This window comes from Apium graveolens, chromosome 10, assembly GCF_009905375.1.
Source record: "Apium graveolens cultivar Ventura chromosome 10, ASM990537v1, whole genome shotgun sequence".
NCBI lineage: Eukaryota > Viridiplantae > Streptophyta > Magnoliopsida > Apiales > Apiaceae > Apium > Apium graveolens.
In genome coordinates this window covers 19,855,316-19,868,590 of record NC_133656.1, presented here as the reverse complement: position 1 = coordinate 19,868,590, position 13,275 = coordinate 19,855,316, and the positions used below count along the sequence as shown (strand labels likewise).

The following is a 13,275-nucleotide window of genomic DNA, read 5'->3' as shown; positions in this document are numbered from 1 at the left end:
ATTTAATAAGTCATCAAGATTTGCATCAATTCCTGACTTGAGTCTTTTGTCTGCAAAAACAAGTTCTTCATGAGTGTGTTCTTCAAATCAAGGAATTTTATTATCATCAAAAGAGACATTAATTGATTCAACAATTGTTTTTAGTTCTCAAACTGAAAACTTTATAGGCTTTTGAAGTAGGATATCCAAGCAAAATACCCTCATCAGCTTTTCTGTCAAATTTTCCAAGCATTTCAGGATGCATTCTAAGAACAAAACACTTGCATCCAAAGATATGGAGATACTTTAAGCTTGGCTTCTTTTCCTTGATCATTTGGTAAGGAGTTATTCCATGTTTGTTGATCCGAGTCAAGTTCTGAGTATAACAGGCAGTGTTGACAGTTTTAGCCTAAAAGTATGTTAGTAGATTAGCTTTCACAAGCATAGTCCTTCCAGCTTCAATTAGTGTCCTGTTTTTCCTTTCGACAACTCCATTTTGTCGATGTGTGCTAGGAGCTGAAAATTGTTGAGAAATTCCCTTGTATCTACATAGCTCGTCTATCTTGTTGTTTTTGAACTCAGTCCCATTGTCACTTCTCAGGATTTGCACTTTATACTTGAAACCATTTTCAATCAGTCTCAAATGATCCAAAAGTACTTCTCCTGTCTCATTTTTACTGTGCAAGAAAAACACCCAAGTAAATTTAGTATATTTATTAATAACAACTAGAGTATACCTTTTCTTGTTAATTGATATGATATTCACAAGGCCAAAGAGATCCAAATACGGCATTTTATATGGCTTCTTGATGGATGATTTTGATTTACTTTGGAATGAGGTCCTTCTTTGTTTAGCTTGTGGACATGCATCACACAAACCATGAGGAGAGTAGTACATGTTTGGTAGAACTCTTACCAAATCTTTCTTAACCAGTTCATTGAGATTATTGAAGTTGAGGTGAGAAAGCTTTTTCTGCCAATTCCAACTTTCATCTACTGATGCCTTACTTACCAAACAAGTTTCAGGACCATCAGTATTTGCATAAAGTTTGGCTTCATAGATGTTTCCATGTTTGTAAGCTTTGAAAACAATCTTCGTAGTGACTTTATGAACTACTTCACAGCGAGTATCATAAAACATAACATAACATCATATGTCAGTAATTTGATTGATGTTCAACAATTTGTGCTTCAGTCCTTTTACCAGAGCTACATTTGAGATGATGACATTTCCAATGATTATACTGCCATATCCCAGTATTTTTCCTACATTGCCATCACCATAGGAAACCATTGGGCCATCCTTTTCCTTATATTCTGGTAATAGGGATTTATTTCCAGTCATATGTGCAAAACAACCACTATCCAGTACAAAGACATTTTCTTGTTTCCTTGTAATCAAAAATATGGAAATCAGTTAGCATTTTTAAGAACCCACACTTGTTGGTTCCTTTTTGACATCTTATGTATTTTTGCAGCAGAAGACTTTCTGTCAGGAATTGACCCATCAAGAATTGCTCCATCAGGATTTGATCCATAGTCCAGACAGTTTTAACTCTATAAGATGTATGCCCATTTAATTTAGCACTTCTATTTAAAACAACAATTTTATTGAACTTAGGTAAAGGATTAAAATTATTGTGATACAAGCTATGATAATCTTTACATGTATAAATAGAATATCAAATGCTACCACGATGAAAACAAGGGTTCTATGGTTTTTAAAATATTGATCTACCACTAATATCAGACTCAGGAATCTTAGTGACTTTCTTTTTAGGCTTCCTGCAATCAATAGCAATATGATTAGTATTACCACAGTTAAAACAAGCTTTTCTAGGAGTATCAGGAATGTACTTATGGTTTCTTGCCTTATTTATTCCTTGTTTACCATTTCTACCTCTCTTAGCACTAGATTTGTGAGCCCTTACAACAACTCATATTTAAGTATTATTTAAAGTTTAATTATTGAATGATTAAATAAATAAAAATGCGTATTGGTTCTGTCAGCCGTGTGTTATTTTATTACTAATTATGTGTGGTTATTGGTGTCCAAGGATTATTTGTGCAATTAACTATTGAGTCGTATTGTTTTATTTTCACTTTTAAAAGATATTTTATTAAAGATTTATTTTCATAAATATTGGAATTGTCTCTAAAATTATTTTTATGGTTTTATAATTTCAATAATTATTTTTGGGAATTTATAAAATTTAGAAATCAATATTTCATTAATTATTTAACCCTAAATGATTTTTTGATTGCCTTTATGTGTAAATTTAGTATTTAATTCCAGAATGCTTCAAAAATTACGAAACTCATATTTTATTAAGTTTGAAATATTTCGAGAATTTTAAAATTATTTCGGAAAATTTTCAATGTATTTCCACACGCACCTCGGTTCGCTTAATTGGAAAGAACGAGTCAGAAATTCAGTTTCAGGGGATATCAGGACACGTGTCCAATTTCTATAAAATGAAAAGGGAAACGTATCAATTATTGACAATGTGTGGTAGCAGAAGAAATAACGGTTTATAACTTTTTTATAAAACATTCATATCTCTCTCTTCTCCCTCATCTCTCTCTCTATCTCTTTCTCACTCTCTCTGCTCTCGATCTCTCCTCCTTATCTCTCCCTCTCTAATTTCTCCCACCTCTCTTCCTCCTCTCTTTCTTTACTGTTCTTTCTCATTTTCCCCTTGTTCCCTCTGTTGCTCTGATTCGCCGCCCTGTTTTCCGGCCACCCATTCGTTCCGTTTGTTGGTCTCGATTTGTTTTTATTGGTATATACATATATATACCTATGTTATTGTGTGTGCGCGTATTGGGTGTGTGAGTTGCAGTTTATGTGTTTTGCCCTGTATTTTATGTCGCTTGTTGCTGTGTTCTTTTTGGCTGTGTTTGTTTTTCTTTTCCGGTTATGCACGTGGGCGCATGTCATTGTCTGGTTGAGATTTTTACTATTATTTTATTAATTTCTGCAGGGAATTATTGAATAATATTCGTGATAAATATAATTCGTGTGGGAAAATTATATAATTGGCGGGAATCGCGTTGGAAACCCGAATTTAATCGGGTATCCGCGAATTTTACCGCCATCGGCGATGAGCCACGCCGAGCCAACGGTGGACGGTGATGACTAATTCTGAGTCCTAAATTTATAAAACAAATAAATTAGTGCATAAAATTATTTCTCGGAACAAAAAAAGTTAATTATTTTTAAAAGTTGTATCGTTAGTTGGATTGTGAATTGTCATTGTTAGATTGTGAATTATGATTTGGTTGGGATTTTGACTTAATTATAAATAATTTCATTTATTTAACTATGTATAGATAAAATTAATTAATAAAATAAATAAATCAATTAATTAAATCCATAAAGTAATTAATTAAAATAAATTATAAATAATTAAGTTAAATTTAGAGTTTTGAAAATTATAAAGAAAATTATTTTCTGGAATTAAAATAATTTAGTTAATTATTTAAAATCAATTTTCAGAATTTAAAAATGATTTTTGAATTTTTGTTAGAAACAGAATTTCCAGAAACATGTTTTTCAGAAAACAGATTGGGAAAAATAAGATCAAACCCGGGTTGAAACCGGGTTCTGAAGAACAGCAGCCGTGTCCAGTTTCGAACACCGGTCGGAAATTGGGAGCAATCCAAAAACGCCCGGATTCCGGCGAGCTCCTTCATCCCCCCAAAACCCCGTTTCTAGATGAAAATCATCCCCCTTATCACTGAGCATCACATAAACAGCAACAGCTCATTCAAGTAACCGGTCGAGCATCGATTCTGGCCATAAACCGGTAATAAATCCAGCAACCAATCGGAAAAACGCAGTTCACAGAAACAGTAACTATATTCAACAATTATTATATAAAAACGAATCTTAAGATCACAGGAATCTAACCATACCATTACCACAATCAAACAATCATCATATTAATCAGAAAATCAAAAGTAAAAATGGCTAAAAACTAAGAACTCGACTTAGTACTTCCGGTATTCGTTTGGTGCAAATAAATATATGAATCGATTGAAAATAATGCAAGGAAACTATACATATCATCAAAATAAACAAATAACCCCGGAATCAAAAACCCCCAAATTCAACATAAACCCTAGAATTTGAATTTTGAAATTTACTAACATGAGGTATGATTTGATGGTATAATTGGATTGTACTCTTCAAGAGTTTTAGATTGACTACAAACATGACATGATTTGCTTTCCAAACCACTGCAAAATCATGGTTTGATTCTAAGAACTGTTCTTGAATCTCTAACCCTAATTTCAGAAAATCATCTAATTTTTTTGTATATTTTCTGATTTTTATATAATTAAATAATAAAAATAATAGATAAATTATATCTATACTTACAAAAATAAAACTCCCAAAAATTATTTAGGGCCTAATTATATCATTTAATAAAAATAATTAGTCTAAAATTATTAATTAACGGGGAATAATTTTTAATCCAATAAATACAAAAATTATGTCAAAATTTCCCAAAAATTAAGAATAATCTGAAAATGCAAAGATATTGAATATTTAATAGTCCCACAATTTTCTAAAAAGAAAAGGTGATTTTTGTGGGTTTTGACGTCCCGGTAGGGGCCCGATAAAATTATTTTTCACGAAATATATTTTCTAAATTAGATAGATGTTCTGAAAATGTAACAACCGTAAATTTTAAGTACATATTTGATCATGCCGCTTGATTTTCATTTTTTTATTCGGATTTAAATCATTAAAATTCAAACTATTAGACTTAGTAAACTTTTGAATTGTTAAATCGTGAGTGTGGTACTATGATTAACTTTAGAGACGAGTCGCTCTACAACTTTATTTTTTTTAAATTAGTAGCAATAGCTGAAGTTGCTTATTATTTAAAATGAGGGTTATTATTAATATTAGGAATGTTCAAATATTTTGAGTCTTATCAATATTTTTTATGTTTTGAAATCTTACAGGAACTTTAATTATTATTTTTGAAATTTGAGCCATAGTTATATTTATATATTTTTCATCTATTCTAATAAAACCAAATTATTGTATTATTATGTGTAAATATTTGTTTTGAGAATTGGTTAAAATAAATTAGTTGAATTATTTCGAAAGTTTTGGTGAGAACTAGCCATATTATGTCAAAGGAATGTTAGATACGTGAGATGAGTGGTTTGGTGAATGATAAGATATTCTATTTTATTCTAGGGAATACTAGAGTTGAGATAATTTTACTATTTTATTTTTATTATTTTTATTTATCAAGATACTTTGAAAGAAAGGAGATATTTTTCAAATTTTTTTTATTATAAAAATATGGACATTTTATGTATACTATTTTATTAAAGTTGTCTTTGAATATAGTGAGCTATGTTCCTAGAGCATTCTAGAACTTAAACATTTTATGAAGATATTTATATATTGTTAGAAAGGACCAGAAAAGAGTAGAGAAATATAGGATTAAATAGAATCTTTAGAATAGTCTAGAAAATTGGTAAATTGCGTCCTCTGTAACTTTCCCAAAACTATCTCTCACCCAAAACCATTAAGGGAGAACTTTGTGAGGTTGAGATAATCTTGAAATTTTTTTCATTAATTAAAAAATTATTCTCTCAAAATTTGGGATCTTAGATCTTTATTATTGTGAATCATATTCTATTGGGAGTTGAAGGTGGAGAGAGTTTCAGGTTTAATTAAATGAAGTTGAATCGTATCATTTTCTCAGAGGTAAGATTCTTTCCTTAACCAGTGATGTTAGTAATGTGTTTTCCTGTGAGACGAGAAGCGATTACAGGGAGATGAGAAGAAGAGAGAAAGAAAAAGGTGTTGGTTATATATTTGTATTATCTTTTTAAAATACTTCCCGAACTCGGATTTTTACGTGTAATATATGGTGGTGATCGTGAGAAAAAGATCTAGTTTGAAATTACTATAAGAGCATAACATCCCATGAATGTTTGGAGATATAATTAAATTAGATATTTAGTTATTGATATTAATTATTGGTAATTAGCATCTCGTACTTAGATGGACTGGTTTCTGTTAAGTTCTTATTATTGAACTATTGTTATATATTGGTTATAGAACTATCCAAAGGGAAGAGATGGTTATAGATAAGGCTTGTAAGAGTAACTACTTGTAGCTTTGCAATTGTACATCGAACTGAGTGCAAGTTTATGTTGTTGTCTCTTACTCTGTTATTTATGGTTTTAAAATTTGTGTATGTAATTTATATGTTTAAAATAAAGATGTTTCGTTAGTAATCTTCCCGATTCTTGAAATTGTAAATCGTTTGATTCTTTTCATTGAAAATTTTCTCGCCAAAATTTATTTTTAACAACTCAAATTTTTATTTTGCTTTACATATCTTTTATGGTCTATTATTTATTAAGGGGAGCAACCCAACTTTCGTTTGATTCCCGATTATTCTCAATTATTTGAGAAAAATCACCATTACTGATCATATGATCGACACATTGTTCATGTTAATAATTCATTTGGCTTCATAAATGGTTTATTGTTCAAACCAGATTAAAATTGTTTTCGATACTTTTTCATTATTTCATGTCAAACGAATTGTGGTAATCATCGGAGGATTCTTTCATCTGTATTGGTCAACATGGAAGTATCCATGGTTATTTATTATTTATCCGAGATGCGGATATTATTTATTTATCAGCTCGTGTGTGGTCTTGGGTTTGAGATGGAACCCGTTTTTAAATGCTAGCAAGTGTGTTAGGTGTCTTTACGATAAGCCGTGATCGGGTGAGCGTAAGATACGCAGGAGAACGGTACATTGTGGTAGTTGATCGCATCACTGATGTACCGGGGTAAAATATGACCAGTATATTCTCTTGACCGTTTTGGAATCAAGTTCCAGATGAGAGTTTGCTTCTCTTTTACTTATATAGCAACTCAAATATGATCTTGATGTGAAATTTCTTATAGTTTGGAATCTTCAAATTGTTTGTAACTTTATTATTTTGAACATTTTAAATTTTATTTTATAAATCGATGTGTCAAGGGATAAATTTGCTGAGCATTTAGATGCTCACCCTTGCTATTATGAATATTTTTCACAGTCAAAGATGACGAGAAAAATTGTTCAGAGTAGTAGAGGGATAAAAAGGGAAAAGAGCTTTCTCAGGATTAAAAGTTATTAGCTTCACCTTACCCGATGGATGATCTTGATCTTGCGCTAGTTACGAGCTTTATCGGAGCTATAACAAGACTACAATTAACCAACTTCAATTGGTACTAGTACTTTATTATGATGTAAATTATGTGAGAGTGTGAAATCGATTCTGAGATATGTGAAGTGATAGTCTATTGTAGATTATCTTATGATATATTGTGTTATAATAACACAGGTTTCAGCAGAAGGTACCGTGATGACTCAGAATCGCAAGGTGGCGGATTTGGGGGTGTTACAGAAAATTAATATAATAATTACCGTATTACACGAAATAAGGCCAAATATGACGCCCTCCAAACCCGGGTCAGAGGTTTGGGGTTCACAACTTACCCACACACTCAATATATATATACATGTTTATGAAAGTAATATATGTAAAGACCCTATTTACCATAACCATGGATCGCAACAGGTTAAATATAAAAACAAGCCACAACCTTAACTTTTATTACATCATACCAAATCCCAACTAGTTCCGCTTACAAATGATATTATTCTTACAATCTTACATAATTCATCTACTTTATAAAGCTCCTGCTAACTCGTTCTATCTTATCTTGGAATCCTAGCTCGCACACCGGAGTTATCAACCATTTCCTTTTCAACTGTAAAATACCATAACAGATTTGCAAGAGTGAGCTAACTAGCTCAGCAAGTCATAATAACAATAACTGAGGTTCAACAATGATTAGTTAAAATGATTCATAAGAATCAAGTTTCTGGATAAGCAATGAATATAATTGGATATCCTTTTCATTTTTAAAACCCAAGGTTAGGCTGCTGATCATTCACGCACTAACCCCGAGCAAAGCTCCCATCTTTGCTCTATATACTGGATCCAAGGCACACATTGGCCTAATATGACCACGAATCTGGTCTGACCATGAATCTGGTCCACATTTATAAAACCATCCAATTCTAAAACAATTCAATATGATAACCATTGTAATTCAATAAAACGGAATCATAATTAACATTGATAAAGCATTTATCTCAGAGCATAAAACATTTCACAGGTATTACCAGGGTGTATCAAGGTGTAAGTACGAAGAATGGATTTAAGCCTGATGAAGAATCAAGTATCGGAAGAACAATGGTTCAATGATAATACAAGGTATTGATCTTTGATGTGATAGGGTATTCCATGGTGAATAAGTTGTTGTATACTCAAGAAATTCTGTTAAAGTACTTGGTTTATGGTGTGTATGTATTTGCAGAGTAGTTTATATTGGTATGGTTTAGTGTTATAAAGCTTACAGGTCAAGTTCAAGGATATGATCAGAGTTCAAGGTTGGATAGTTTAAGCACTCGCAATATAAAACAAGATTTATTTTGAATACTAGCAACACGTTATGAGAAAGTTCAGAAATATTTGCAATATATGTCGAAGAAATGTTCAGAAGGACTTGCCTTATCAAAGATGATTTCCCAACTTTACTTGTATTTATCTAATAATTCTACTCATCAATCGCTTTCCTTCTTTTTCTATGCCTTGCTTCTATTCGTCAATCACTTGCCTTCTCTTTCTACGCTTCAGTTCTATTGACGGATCACTGACTTTCTTTTTTCTATTCCTTACTCTGCTAGGCATCACAAGCATCTATCAATACTCAATCTCATACTATTCTAAGCGTCACATGGACGTCATAAGCTTTTATCTACTCTTCGTTTTACCCAAATCCGATTTACGGATTGAAAGTTATGACCAAAACGATCAAACAATAACCACATAAGCATATAACACATTAATCAGATAACACGTAGCACATAGCACGCAAGATATTCAATCAAAATAATTTTTCAAAGAAGATTCGGGGTCAAAATGATTTTCTATATATTTATTACGAATTTTTAAACATTTTTCCGAATTAAAATTGGACTCTGAATTATTTTATAACTAAATAATAGGGTTTCAACACCCGAATTTTACTTTAAAATAATTTTATAAAAATTATCGAGCCTTGAAATTGTTACGACCGACATTTTGTGTACTATTATTTGTGAACTATGTATAATATTAGAGCTGATTATAAATATACTTAATGATTGTACGTTTGTGTGAATGGAAATTGCTGCATTATAAATTGCTTTATGTAGAATATAAATTTCAAACCAAGAGTTTTATTAATTGCCCTTATTTTTTATTTATAAGGAATATTCTATTCCTTGGAAAATTTTCTTTTAAACATTATTTCATTCACAAATTTCAAAAGTGATCTCATAAAATTTCTAAAAATCCAAGTTATTTTATGGTATAAATTTTATAATTTTTGAACTTTTATTTTATTTTATAAAAATAAATCTTTGAAAATTAGTTGCTTAGTAATTAACAAATTACATGGTTACCCTTGCATGCAAATACTCTTCCATTCAACTAAGGGGCAAAGAAGGCATTTCCAACCCTACTCACTTTCATTCTACTAGCCAAGTTACCACTTTGTCCTTGCATGCAAATCTACCTAACTTTAGCTAGAAGGTTACTCTTGTCATTTCCTAAATCCACTCACTTTTGGTAAAATCAAAAGCATAAAAACCAAGCAAGTAAGATGATCACTCCACTTTCACTCCACCATTCCACCCCCTCCTTTCTCCTCCCTCCCCTCTCGGCCCTCCTCCCTCTCGGCTCTTTTGGCCGAGCCCCACCCCCATATTTTCTTTCATTTTTCATTCAAGCATCTATCTCCCATTCAAGTAAATGTTACTTCCTATTTCTTGATCATATACAATCCACAGAGTTTTGAGTGAAAAGTTTAAGTTTTGAGCTTGCATGTAAAAGTTTTAGTTGGAACTCAAAGTACAATCTTGATTCTCATGGATTTAAGGTTGTATTTTGAGGGAACTATAAGGAGTGGTGAAATGCCAAGTCATGAGAATGAGGCTCTTGATTTTAATGGTCATTTCCCTTCCATTTCATTTGGCCATGACCTTGAGGGAGCCGAATGAATGGTTCTTGAGATTGTTTTGTTGCCTTGTTTCATTCTTATGTGATTTTGGTGGTGATAACATGAATTTTGTAGCAAAAACTTGATAAAACCCTTTGCATGCTAATTGATTATTTAGTTATAGCTTATGCTAGGCTTGCATTTTGATTTTATAATAAAATTTATTTTGGAAACCATATTATTTTGGTTTGAATATTAGAAGGCATGCATGCATGTAAACCACTCATGATTTTTGAAAGTTTTTGATCATTTGGATTGATTTTTGTTAGTAAGCCTTAATTTCAGTAGGGTTAAGATATTAATCTTGATTTTTCTCCTTGATATGTGATGTTAATTCGTATATATTAATAAAGAAGATATAACTTGTTGTTCTCAAAAACTTGATGACTTGTAATTTGTGTAATGTGTTAACTTTTATTTTGCTATATTGAACCTTAGGTAAGGATGATCTCCACTAAGCTTATTTTGAGTGTAAGGGAGTTAGTTCAGTAGAACACCTTAGTTAAGGTTTGTTTTGGGTTTTTGGTTGTTGTTGGTTGAGTTTGTTAAGTAAGAACCTTGGTGAAAAGAGAGTATTAGTTTCTGCAAAAAATCAGTTTGCTACCCTGAGGTTTAGAGTGAGATTTGACCTTGTCATTGTTGTGCACTTTGAGGCCCAATCCACCAGAAGCTAGAACTAGGAGTATAAAATAGGTTTTAGGTGTTTTTTGGAGGTTTGTAAGACGTTTGGTTAGGTGCACGAGTGGAAACACCAAATCTGTCCAGCAGATGACAGTTTTGTTGCAACTTAGAAATGGGAAGTTTTGACCATGTCATAGGTAGGCCCTCATTAAGCCCTGTTAGGCCTTAGTTAGAGGGAATGTCAGAGGAGTTTTTCCAGCCATATTTCATAGGATTTGAGTTAGAATAATGTGTCACAAGTTAGTTCAAGTCAAGACCTTTTCTGCCCAGAAAAACAGGGGAATCATGGACTTTAAGCTTAGGCCTAGGGAGGCCCAAGTTAGGCCCTTGAGCCACATCAAGTTTGGGAGTTGCCTTATGATCAGAAGAGTCTAGTGTAGAAGTTTTGAAGGAATATTTGAAGTGTAAGAATGTCAAATGCACCCATAAAACCTTAGATGTCATTCTGAAATTTACCGTAATAAGCACCTTCACTTACCACATAGTTTTAGAGCACTTATGAGTGAAGCCTAGGTTGACCACCATAGTTGAAAGATAGCATAAATTTAGTAGAGTGAAAGGCCCAACTTAGGGTCAATAGGAATTGGATGGTTTAGTAAAGGCACTTCGAGTAGGAATCCAAAACTTGGAGATTTTGTCTAGTTTAGCGACCAAGTGACTTAAGTATGTGGAGCGAGATCATCCAAGCCTAGTGTTGCAATATGGCGTGTGTGATATTATTTGGTACTTAAATATGGTATGTGAGCATATGTGGCTATGTGTACTATTATGTTATAAGGTGATTGTAAATTGTGTGTATAAGCCTAAGTGTCATTGTGTTTAATTTTGGTTTGCAAATAGGTTGAGTTGGTGAGAATATATTATAATGAGGTTATTATTAATTGTGTAGGATCTCGAGACGAGGGTAAACTTGCCACAAAGATCGAGTAAAGCTTCCAGTTGCTCCTACCTTCCAGTCCAGTCCATCCTTTTTCAAGGCAAGTGATTCAACCTGCCTTTTTTTCGTTTATACTGCAAGTGTGTGATAACTAGTTCCTATATATGATACGAATATTCTGATTTACCTTGATATACATGAACCAAGTGGTTTTCAAATCTATCTTCATATTATATAGAAATACCATGAACCCTCAAGTGTTTATTACAAGTAATTTAGCCTTATTTGAAGATTGTTATGCAAGTAGATCAAAATGTCATATTATGCTAGTATACCAAAGTAATTGTGAGCCATGTGTAAGTTATACTCAGTAACCTCAGCTTGAAGCCTAAAAGCCAGTCATTCCTTAAAGATTGTTAATGATTGTTTGATAACCCTATCCTTATCCTAAAGCGTGATACCCTGTTATACCTTGAGCTGATGATCACTTTCTTCGTATTTTAATACCTATATCATACCTGGAACCAGTGATGCTTATCTTCTTGATATTTTAATACCTATACCTTATTTGAAACCATTGCTTTAAGCCTAGTCTGGCATTACTCTTTCATATTATCCGATAGCCTTACTAAATCTCCTTGTCAAAGTCCTTGTAAATAGAAACCTTTCAATTACCCTGATAGAGTAAAGTCTAGTGGATTATGGCCCTAGTGGATATATTCCCAGTGTTTCAAAGTGGATTTATAACCCTTGATAAAGATGTTTATTGTTTAAGAAATTAATTATCAATTGGCATCAGTTTTTGAAATGATTAAAAATTTGGATTTTCAGTCCCAAAGGGGGACAAATGTTTTCTTTAAATAGTGGATCTGACTGAGACGCAAGTCCTTTCGCACTTGAATTATAGGCTTAAAAGTTGCCTAGGGTTCCCATTAATGTTTTAGAACCCAGGGACGTTCGGGATTACTTCGCGGCTGATCACCGGCTGTAATCCGTAGTGTCATAAAATGGTTTTTGATTAAGAAATGATTTTGTAAATGTTTTGATACAAACAAATGATACCATCACCCAACAGTCCATCTCTTGTAATTATTAGCTTTATCTTCACATTGTTATTCTTTTATCTCGTTTTATTGTATAGCACTTGTTGAGCATTTGGCTCACTACTTGTTTTCACCCTGATAATACAGCTAGCAGCTATGGTTAGATTCAAGCAGACAGCACGTAAGACTTGTGATGCTGATGCGTATGTTCGAGCTCAGGTAGAATAAGAGATAGTTTTGTGTGAGGACTCGATATTAAAAATCAGAATGCAATAGTTAATAGTGTTGGGCTGTTCCAAACCCTAAACTGTAAGATCTTGGATTCGGTTGTGTTTACTTTCTTTTGTTAACTATTGTGATAATTTGTATAATATGTATTGTCAAGTTGGGGGCGTGACAGAAATAATTTAAAATAATATTTTAACGCTCGAAACTATTTTTTTAGAATTTTTAAATCAATTTTTAAATAATTAAATCCAATTAGATAATCAATTAAAATTAATTAATAACTAGTTAAATTAATTAATCAATTAATGTTTAAATTAATT

General features: G+C 32.2%; 1 long non-coding RNA gene across 1 annotated transcript; it reads left to right on the top strand.

Moving 5' to 3' along the window:
- Positions 1-5,615: 5,615 nt before the first annotated feature.
- LOC141689914 (uncharacterized) lies at positions 5,616-11,784 on the top strand. Its single transcript, XR_012562599.1, has 3 exons — positions 5,616-5,716; positions 8,201-8,298; positions 11,697-11,784. It is a non-coding gene; the product is annotated as an uncharacterized LOC141689914 (long non-coding RNA).
- The last annotated feature ends 1,491 nt before the right edge of the window (positions 11,785-13,275 follow it).